Here is an 11,081-nt window from a genome sequence, read left to right as displayed (position 1 = left end):
GTGCAATTAAAAAAAAAAAAAAAAAAAAAAAAAGCTTGTGGATGCCATGAAGAAAATTTGATCAGAACTCTTTCCTCAGGACTACAGCCCAGATTCCAGTCTAAAGTCAACCCAAGTAGCTCCACATATTTCAATTTCATGTCCTTCAGATTTATACCTTTCTGAGAGCGTCAGGTTTATAGTCTCTAAATTGGGTGTGAATTAGCCAATAGGCAATGAACAAAGATGACTCGCAGCTGCTCAAAAAAATAAGTTTGTATTTGAGTAGCTCACACAGTGAACTGTAACTACTCTGTGAACTTTGTAAGAGGTTCTTGCAGACTCAGACAGAGGTAGAAACCATTTCAGTTATTAAAAGAAACCAAGGCTTTTTGTGCAGCACCAAAAAGAAGAAACTCCTCCCTTTCAAATTATAAATCTTTATAGTGCAGTTCTTTCTGGCTAGGAGGAAGACTTCAGACACTTTTTCAAATAACCCCAACCGTTTAATCTGTACCCTTCAGGAAGTCAAGCTGTGTGTGTACGTGAGACAGAAACATTTTTGCTGAAATAGGAAGAATCTTATCTTCCTGCTCATCCCGCTGTTAAGCTAGTTGCTACTGATAGGTAAAGGAAGCTAATTTTCTTTTGCAGACAATGGCATCATATGGCTTGTGAATCTGTATTCTTTTGCAGTCTGGTCAGGACCTGTGACCACAGAAGACTACTGTAGGCATATTCTCCTGAAAAGTAAATGGACAGTAAATCCCTTAGCATAGTTATTTAATTTTATTTATGTAAAAAACTGACAACTTTTGTTTTTTGTTTGCAGGAAAACAGGTCCCAGCTATTCATAGAAAGTCCTACCTATCACTTCCTTTTAAATTTAAAATCAGTGATAGTCCAAAGTCATTCAGTCAGGGTGTTCTCCCTTAGGTTTTAAGCAATTTGTTGAAACTCTGGCAAATCCAATATCCCAGTAGTAATGTTTATTGATTTCCCTACCCTTCCCCATGCAGTAATCAGCCAATCAACTAGGTACAGAAGTGCAAATCCAAAAAACATAAGTATTTCACATATACTTAGTGAAGACATTTAATGTAGTTAGAATTGTGGAGATGAATGTTTCACATTGGAGAAAATATGCATTTTCAGTAAATTAGGATATCTTCATGGACTGCAGGATATTAATACAGTAGAGATGACAATGAAATAACTGTGCAGATAGGAAACATTTTTCATCTGAGGATTTTTTAAAGTAATGTAGTAAAAATGGTTAGAAGTTTTCACTTAGGAGAATTTACATTCAGGCTCTTAGAGAAAGGGATTCCACATGAAGAGTTTATTAGTTTCTCTGGCTTTTTTTTTTTTTAAGGAGCAGTTGACATGACGGATGATCTTTTTTTTTTCTTTTCTCTTTTTCTGACACAGAGACACAGACAGGATTTTCTGCCCAAATACTAATCTATTGGGACCTTAAAGATCATCTAACTCCAGCCCCCCGACATAGGCAGGGATGCCACCCACTAGATCAGGTTGGCCAAGGCCCCATCCAGCCTGGCCTTGAGCACCTCCAGGGATGGGGCATCCACAGCTTCTCTGGGCAACCTGTTCCAGTCCCTCACTACCCTTACAGTGAAGAATTTCCTACTTATGTCTGATCTAAATATATCCTCTTTTAGTTTAAGACCATTTCCCCTTGTCCTATCACTACCTACTCGAGTAAAGAGTCCTTCTCCATCTTTTTTATAAGACCTATTTAAGTATTGAAAGGCTGAAATGAGGTCTCCCCAGAGCCTTCTCTTCTCCAGGCTGAACAGCCCCAACTCTCTCATTCTTTCTTCATAGGAGAGGTACTCCAGCCCTCTCATCATCTTTGTGGCCCTCCTCTGGACTTGCTCTAACAGATCCACATCTTTCTTGTGCTGCGGGCCCCAAACCTAGACATAGTACTCCAGGTAGGGCCTCACAAGGGCAGAAAAGAGGGGGACAATCACCTTCCTCAACCTGCACCTTTGTTGGTGCAGCCCAGTTGGCCTTTTGGGCTGCAAGCACACACTACTGGCTTATGTCAAGCTTTTCATCCACCAGAACCCCCAAGTCCATCTCAGCAAGGCAGCTCTCAGTGAGTTCTTCTCCCAGTCTCTGTTCATGTCTGGGATTGCCCTGACCCAGGTGCAGCACATTGCACTTGGACTTGTTGAACGTCATGCATTTCACATGGGCCCACTTTTCAAGCTTGTCCATGTTCCTTTGGATGGCTTCCCTTCCTTCTGTTGTATCAACTGCACCACTCAGCTTGATGTCATCTGTCAACTTGCTGAGGGTGCACTCAGGTCTCATGCATTCAATATCATTGTCATTGATGAAGATACTGTAAAGCACCAGTCCCAATACAGGCCCCCTGAGGGATATCACTCATCACCAGCCTCCACCTGGACACAGAACCATTGACCACTACCCTCTGGGTATGGCCATTGAGCCAATTCCTTATCCACTGGATGGTCCACCCTTCAAAGCCATATCTTTCCAATTTAGGGATTAGGATGTTGTGTTGGACCTTGCCAAAGGCCTTACAGAATTCCAAGTAGATGACATCGATCGGTCTGACATTGTTGACTGATGCTGTCACTCCATCATAGGAGGCCACCAGATTGGTCAGGCACAATTTGCCCTTGGTGAAGCCATGCTGCCTGTCCCGAATCAACTCCTTGTCCTGTGTGTGCCTTAACATTGCTTCCAGGAGGATCTGTTCCATGATCTTACCAGGCACAGAGGTGAGGCTCACTGGTCTGTAGTTCCTCAGGTCTTCCTTTCTTCCCTTTTTAAAAATGGGAGTGATGTTTCCCTTTTTCCAGTCACTGGGGACTTCGCCTGACTGCCAGAACTTTTCAAATATGATGGAGAGAGGCTTGGCAACTACATCAGCCAATTCCTTCAGAACCCTGGGATACATGTCATCAAGGCCCATAGACTTGTAGTTGTCGTGTGTCCTCTGAAGGTATCAAGGCTGTGCAAGTCTTCTTTTCTTTCTGGTCTTCCACAATTAAAGCTGTTTCTCAATGGTGTTCATTTTTATCTTATTTCCCTAAATTAGGATGTCTATTAGAAAAAATATTACCACATTTTTTTTCCAATTGTTTATTTTTTGTGCCTTCCTCCTTGGAGCTTTTTGATGAACTGACTAGAACTGCTTTGCAGTTAGCGTAAGAATATGATATTTTGCTCAGTCCTTCAAAGATGGGTTTATCTACAATGCCAAAGAAAACTTCTTAGCTTACTGGTAATCATTGAATTTCCCGTTCTCTCCTACTAATAATTTAACATGTTCTGCCTTAGAGGCTCAAGAGTTCACCAAGCCTCTTGATTCTACTTGCTTGCTTCTGGGTAAAACAGGAAGTTCATCACAAAGTGTACAATACATAGCAGCATATAAACCACAAAGTGATTAAGAATACATTAAGTAAAATAAAGTATAATGCTTTATTAACATGTTCAAAAAGCCAACACCCAGATGAAATGTTCATATACAAACAAATTGCACGTATAATTAGACTTAGCTACACAAGGTTACTGCAAGTCTCTTTATGACTTCCCCCCTCTGTATTGGTCAGTGTTCTTTGCTGCCTAGTTTTAAATTTTTGAAAGATGGAAGGACTCCTTTTTGTTTTGTTTTGTTGGTTGGTTGGTTGGTTGGCTTGTGTTTATTTTTTTTCCCTTGAGTCAGTGGCAGATATAAGAATTAAGTTCTGCAGGTCAGAGCTCCACAGGCCCTGCCTGCCGAACTACATTGCTCTCTATAATATACAGCAGGGTTAGTTTAGATCCTGGAAGAAAACATAGGTCTGCAAAACCACCAGTAATTCCTACTGTGAAACAGCTAATCTGGTTCCAAACACTTGATACCTTAGACACCAGGAAGGAAGCTAAATATATTTACTTAAATCCATAAAGACATGTACTTAAATGAGCTGGTGCTTCAACAAGCACTATTACAACTTGCTATGGAAACTCTTTGTGATCTACCACTCATAAAAGATTCAAATGCTTAGCTATAACTCTTCCACTCACGTAAGATTCAAACTTTCAGTTATACCTTTAGGATCTCAAGTGTGTTGTCCTGATGTCACCTAATAAGATAGCATCAGAATCAGTAAGTTCGCACAATACATCAAAAGTTCCACATAAGCTAGATCTATTCGTGGTTGCAGGCTTCAACCAGGCTGGCTGACATCAAGTTGAAAAATGACATTTGCTTGAAAAAATAAATAAAAAAAAAAAAAAGTCATGACACATGCATTTGCAAACTCTTTTCCAGGATGCAGAATTCTAATGACTTCCAAAAAGTATCCTGCAGTCATAAGAAAAATCCTGGAAAACACAGAGCCCAAAAAACAGAGCCCAAAAGCATAGCAGAAACCCTATGGGACTAGATAAGCAGCATGGAGACTACTTCAGCTGAAATAGAGAAGTTTATAACAGTTGTCCATGTGAGGGCTGCTGTTTTGGAAGAGTTATTCTACCATGCAAAAGCACTGTATGAAATTACATCACCCTTGTGCACACAATCTCTTGTAAGCTCAATATTGCTTCCCATACTCCTCTTCAAAAGCTCTTGCTTGATTGTGACTCCACAATTTACAGTATTTTCTATACTTTGTGTACCATGCCAGTGTCTATTTCCCCTTGACGGTTTTAGACTGGCATGCAAACTTAACATTGAGAAGTATACAGAGATATACCATGATGTTATTTTTTCTAAACTTAGACAAGGACAAGATGAAAAGCCACTGGTTTGTCCTCAGGCCAGCTTACAAAAACTATCCAAAAGTGTTCCTACAACAAACTTTTCTGAAGTTGGCTTTGCACTCTTCAAGGTACATTTACTAACTTATGTAACACATGCATCAAAAATCTTCAGATGAATTTATTTATCTAAAGACCGTTCTATTATCTAGTTCTATTTATCTAAAGACAGTTCTGTCTTATCAGTCGTCTCAGGAGGCAGCCTGAAAACATGTACGAGAAAAGAAAAAAAAAAAAATCTAGTTCACATTTCCTGTCAGTGTATAATGAAAGTTGCCACCATTTAGACAGTGTAGGATTCGTGCTCCAGCAGGGCAAGACTGTTCCGCCTTCTGAACTATTCTTCTATAGTGGCACGATATGTCTGTGTATACTTTGCTGAAGAGAACTTTCTGTCAACAATCAGTGTTTCATTGGCATTAATATGCAGTAAAAGACAACGAAGCATGACTCAATTAAACCACCAAATACTGCATTTAAATAACATTAACCCCTGACATTTTAAAAGAACTGTGCAGGATTTTAACTGCATGACTCTCGTTAAGGTCAGTGCTTTAATACATACAGCTTCCCAACCCAAATGTCTGACATAAACTTGTATCAGTAAGCCAATTGAGAATAAAGCCTGAAACCAGAATGTATCTTTTACAGCAAACATATATTGCAAAGAAGATTTCTCCCATGCAATTGTTTATGGGAACAAATTTTATTAACCTTCACATGGCACAGAGGTAGGAAAGCACTTCATACTCAGTTCCTAATTCCCTTGTTTTTTGGACAACTACCTTGTGAACAAAGGATTTTGGAATAATTTAAAAAATCCCAAATGCCATCAAGATGTTATGGAATGAAGTATAGCCTTGGGTCTAAGCCTGTGTGCACCAGCAGAATCCTCCTCATTAGAAAGACCTTATGTACAGAATCATGATGGTCTGGCAAATCAACATAGCAATGCACTGGGAGCTACTGAAAACTTTTGCCTGATTCATACACATGTATCACTGCTATGCACGTGCCATATTCTTCCATCTAATGGCATTTTCCCAGAAAAGTGTAAAAGTGTTTAAGCCTTACTTAAAAGACTTGTTCACAAGTACACAGTCTATGATGCTTGTCACCAGGACTTTTAGTACCAGACCACTCCTGTAAATTGAACCATTCAGGCATCAACAAGTCAACAGTTAGTGCAGCTGCTATGGGTTAGCTATGTGCCATGCAAAAAGAAATGCAAATATGTTTATGTATTAAACATAATTGCCACGGCTGCCTTCATTTTGAACAACCTGTCCTGTTGCCGTTATGCATTTGGAGGTTATAAATCTGCTTATCAAGAAAAAGAAAGGATACTTATATAGTAACGCGCACAATACTTGTGCTTAAAAATAATCCAATGTTCTTTACTTTTAATTAATTATTTTTATTTAATTAGTCAAAACAAAATCCAGCAACCTCTGAAGCTTTAATCAGGCACAGTAGAGCCATGAGAAGGCAATCTAATATCAGTAATGATTATGTTATGTTGTTATGTTATATGTTATGTTACGTTAGGTTAGGTTATGTTTTATGTTATGTTATGAAGAGACAGGAAGTAAAGCAGAGGTAGAAGTAGTGAACAAGGAAGTGAAGAAAAATTGTTCAGTGAGTTTCCCTACTTACTGCTGAGTATCCACTGGAAACAATTTAGTTTTCAGACGGTTCTTCATATTTTTCTCTGTCCTTGTTCAATTTTATTTATCAGGTCACTGGATATCAGAAATGGCAGACAAATATTCAGTTTCTTCTGTGTTGCTGAATGACTTGTTCATAAAGTAAGAAACACTTTTTTTTTTTTAACATTAGCATCTAACTACAATACATTAAATTATAGAAACTGCACAAAATCCCTACATGATGCTCCCCATGACAGCAATCAGATCTACATTAGCATGACAAAGAGCATGTCACCTTCCATTTCCCATTGATATGGAAGGTCCATTTGCAGAGACCAAATTGAAAACCAAGTCTACATCTGTAAAACTAACGTCACAGCAGAGGTAGATATCTACCACGGTAGGTATTTATACAATTTTTAATCTAAAAACGTCATATATAAAGGAAACAAATAATTTTGTTTTAATATATGCTAAGATCACTTCAAATTCCACTGGTTTAGGTGAATATTCAGCACAGAGGAAAGAAGACTTTCTGAAGAAAGAAATACTTTCTGAATAAATACTGAGGTAAATTTTGGGGCATACAAAGAGCATAATGTGAAAAGATTGTCCAAAAAATATCATCTTCTGAAAACTAAAGTAAAGCTGAATTAGGCAAAATCTACTAACTTTATACTAGGCAAGATGAAATCTGAAAAGATAGGAAAGAATCTCCTGAAAGATCCTCGTTGTGAGTTTAAATTTCAAGGCTGATTAACAATGGCGAGAAAAACAGTGAGAAAGCTTGGTGTTTATCACCAGCAATGGAAGAAAGCTATCCTTCACACAAAGATTTGTAACAAACTGTGATACTGCCAAACAACAAAAGAAAACGTCAAGAGAAAAATGTTTCTAAAGAGAGTTTAAATAGTTTTTAGGTGCTAAATTATACCACTGAACACAATGCGCAATTTGGTAATACTAAAAACACTGATAACCTTTTAGGTATCGAATAACAGCAGTATGATCAGATGTGCTATAAGTGATCAAATGATCCAAATGATCAAAGTGACACACAGATTATATAAAATAATGCATTTCATTTAAAACAGGGCTTTCATGGTGTTTGAGAGTCTCAAGAGGCCTTTAGGCAGCAAAATATCCCACTATGGCGTAAGAAAATACGAACAAGGTAAGCGAACAGCAAGGGGGATTCACATCTGTCTGTACCATTGGGCTCAAAGTGTTGTGGCACCAGGTTCACCTCTAGGCCAGTCATTAGCGGCATACTGCAGGGTCTGTACAGACCTGGCAAACAGGATGCAGTGCACCCTCTACGAGTTTGCTGTTGACACAGAACTGGGAGGAGTGGTTGAGATGGTGGTACAAGGCAGACTGGGGACCAAGTGACTGTGGAACAGCTTGGCACAAAGGGACCTGTAGGTCCTCATGGGCTCCAAGTTGACCATGAGAAAGAAATGTGCCCTTGCCACAAAGGCCAACAGCCTCCTTGGGCTACGTTAAAAGGAGTGTTGCCAGCAGGTTATGGGAGGTGATCCTTCCCCTCTGTTCAGCCTTGATGAGGCCACACCTGGGTGTTAGCTCCAGTCCTGGGCTCCCCATGATGAGAGAGACATGGACATAGCGGAGTCCAGTGAAGGCCTGCAAAGGTGATAGATGAAAGGGCTAGAGCACCCATAATATGATGAGAAGCTGAGGCAGCTGTGATTTTTTTAGCCTGTAGAAGAAAAGACTCAGGGGGATCTTACCAATGTGTACAAATACCTGTGAAGTAAATAAGACGGAGGTAGACTCTTCTCTGTTGTGTTCCGTGATAGAACAAGCGTCAATGGACAAAAACTGAAACATATGAAATTCCACTTAAACATAAGGAGGAAAAAAACGTACTTTGAGGGTGATTTTAAAATGGAACAAGTTGTTGAGAAAGATTGTGAAATCTCCATCCTTGCAGATATGCAAACCTGGCTGGACACGACCTTAAGCAACCTGTTGTAGCTAACCATGTTCTGAGACTACATGATCTCCAGAGGTGCCTTCCAACCACAAATGTCCTCGATTAACTTGGTAAAGAGATCCAAAGTCCTTTCAAGCGGTGTGTGTGTGTGTATGTGTGTGTGTGTAAGTGAGAGCTGAAAAGCCGTTCTGTGCTACTGCTCTAGTACTAATCACTTACAGCATGTAGAGCGATAATGCAGTTAGCTCCAAATTCTTTCCTAATACACACACAGAGAGTTGTAGTAACAACTGCAGAACTTCATATAGAAGGGAGGAAATCATATACTTTGCAGTCTCTTTTTAGAGATGAGTTGCTTGTTGGGAAAACAAATTAATACAAATTTTATTCTTAGACCTACCAGAAGGCAGATGTGTGGTCAATTATTTATCTAATGACTTTCCAATTACAAAAAATAATAATAAATGGAGAATATTTTAATCCCATCAAACACAGGTCTTCTTCTAAGGAAAACTGTTTGGTTGTTCTCACAGCATAATGTTGATGATGGAGTTGAGGTTCCTTAAGTGGAAGGAGTTCTCCTGAATTTCCAGGCCCAAACCATGCAGAACTTTGAAAGTAAGGATCAAGGTCTGAAGCTTTGCAATTATTGAAGCAAGCCAAAGAGAGCAGATGGTATAAAACAGTCATGATGCTCTTTTGGCAGCTACTGTTACCAAACTGTGCTGCCACATTCAACACAAGCAACACAATTTTCATTGTGTCCCTAAAAAAGGGAACAAAATGCTTTGGTGGGATCATTTGTAGGCTACTAACAGGAGATCTTGCCAGCTGGATTTCTCGTATTTATTTGGACTTTATCACAAACTCCAATTTACCAGGTGCCTGAAAAGCAACATAGGAGTATTTGACTAACGATAATCCAGTTTACTACTCAAAAACTTCTTTCCAACACGGGAAAGAGGAGCTTCCCTTTACAAATGAGACTACTGACGTCCAAACAACACATATTTCAAAGTCTCTTTAAATCAGATGGGTTTAAGAAGTCTGTAACTTGCAGTTGGTCAATATTTAAACAGAGTGAATTACGTAGATGTCCTCCTGTTGATATGAGCTAGTTCTTGTGAGAAATGATAGCTCACTATATTGTTCCTATTAATTGCACTCAGTTAACCATAGCTGTGGACTGTGTAAAATCATATGAACTTTATGCTTGAAGCAGTTAAAGTAACTTGAGGAGATCAGTCCTTGTGTCAGTAAGATACTGATTTCGGAAAGAAAAACAAATTTCATAAATAAATCCTTCCTCTGTTTCTACATGCACAATATCACATTTACTGGCAATGATAGGGAAGGGACAAATAAATATGTTGCAAATTTTCTTCAGTAGCTTAAGGTCATGTAGGAAAGAGCAGGCACTATCTCTCAAACTGTAGAGCACCTTGAGATTATATTTTTAAAATAAAACACATCCACAGTTCTATACACAGTAGAGAGACAAATGCTCACATATTATTTCATTCTTCATGCAAATATTGAAGATTTTTGACATTATATTTGTGGGAGAAGAATGCAGTACTTACAGTGCTTTTACCAGGAACAGTCACTATCAGGAAAGAGGTGAGCCAAGACTTTTGTAGGGAAACAAAACTTCTGTCTTCAGTGTTCAAGACTAAATACATCAGCATAAAGAAAAGGAGTGTTCTTCGTATATCAGCCAACTCTTACATGTGAGAGTTCTGGAGGATATATTATTTGTTTTTGCATGACCTATATTAGTGTACATACACACATGCACATCAGGGCTGTGAGCAATGGACTTGCAAAAGAGTATACATGAAAACTTGAAACTTTGATTAAAGTTCTTTGGGTGTATATCTGAGATTTATATCAGCCTTTCTGGCATCTGAAAACAAGGGCATTTGGAAGATTTTGGTCATCATAAGTGGTGCATTATCTATGCAAAAATTGTTTTCCAGACAAAATGGAATTTCAGTATTCAGGACTCTAAAATCAAATCCTGTCTTTGACATATTAGAAAAAATTACAAATTCCATAATGCATAATATTATTTTTCTAATGTATCACTGGTCCATAATGAGAGACAATCAATTATATAGATTTTGCATTCAATCGTTTTGTCAAAAACTACATGGTACATCAAAAGTTAATAGCACTGGGGAATTCAGTGATTAATATGAAAACAAATGGTATATTACAAATTTTCTTTTGTTCTTCATTCACAATGATGAAACTGCTACGATTTAACCTTTAAGGGTTAAAGAGTTTAATCAATGTCAATGTCTGATCTTCTGAAGGCGATAAAGAACAGTCTGTCTAGCGATACCCAACAGAACATCACTTTGTCAAGCCACAAAGCGCCCAAAAGCTTGTCAAGTAAGTTACCAGAAACCTCTTTGTGGTTAGAACTCAGCTCCTTCCTGCTTGACCTATTATTTGATATTTGACCACTTGGTTGCAAGACACTTGCTCTTTCCAGCTGAAATGTCACTGGGGCATCTTGTCAGCTCCCCGACATCTCGGCCTGACATACAATTTTACTTTTGTGTGCTACAAGGCAGAAAATGCAGGGCAATGGCCTTGCTTTAAATTCTGTCAGCATCAAAGATGGGCGTCACTCTTGGGTCCTACCAACAACAACAAAAAAAGAGTCTATTTGAAGGTCAAGA

This window comes from Cygnus olor, chromosome Z (genome assembly GCF_009769625.2).
Source record: "Cygnus olor isolate bCygOlo1 chromosome Z, bCygOlo1.pri.v2, whole genome shotgun sequence".
NCBI lineage: Eukaryota > Metazoa > Chordata > Aves > Anseriformes > Anatidae > Cygnus > Cygnus olor.
This window is presented reverse-complemented; position numbering follows the sequence as displayed.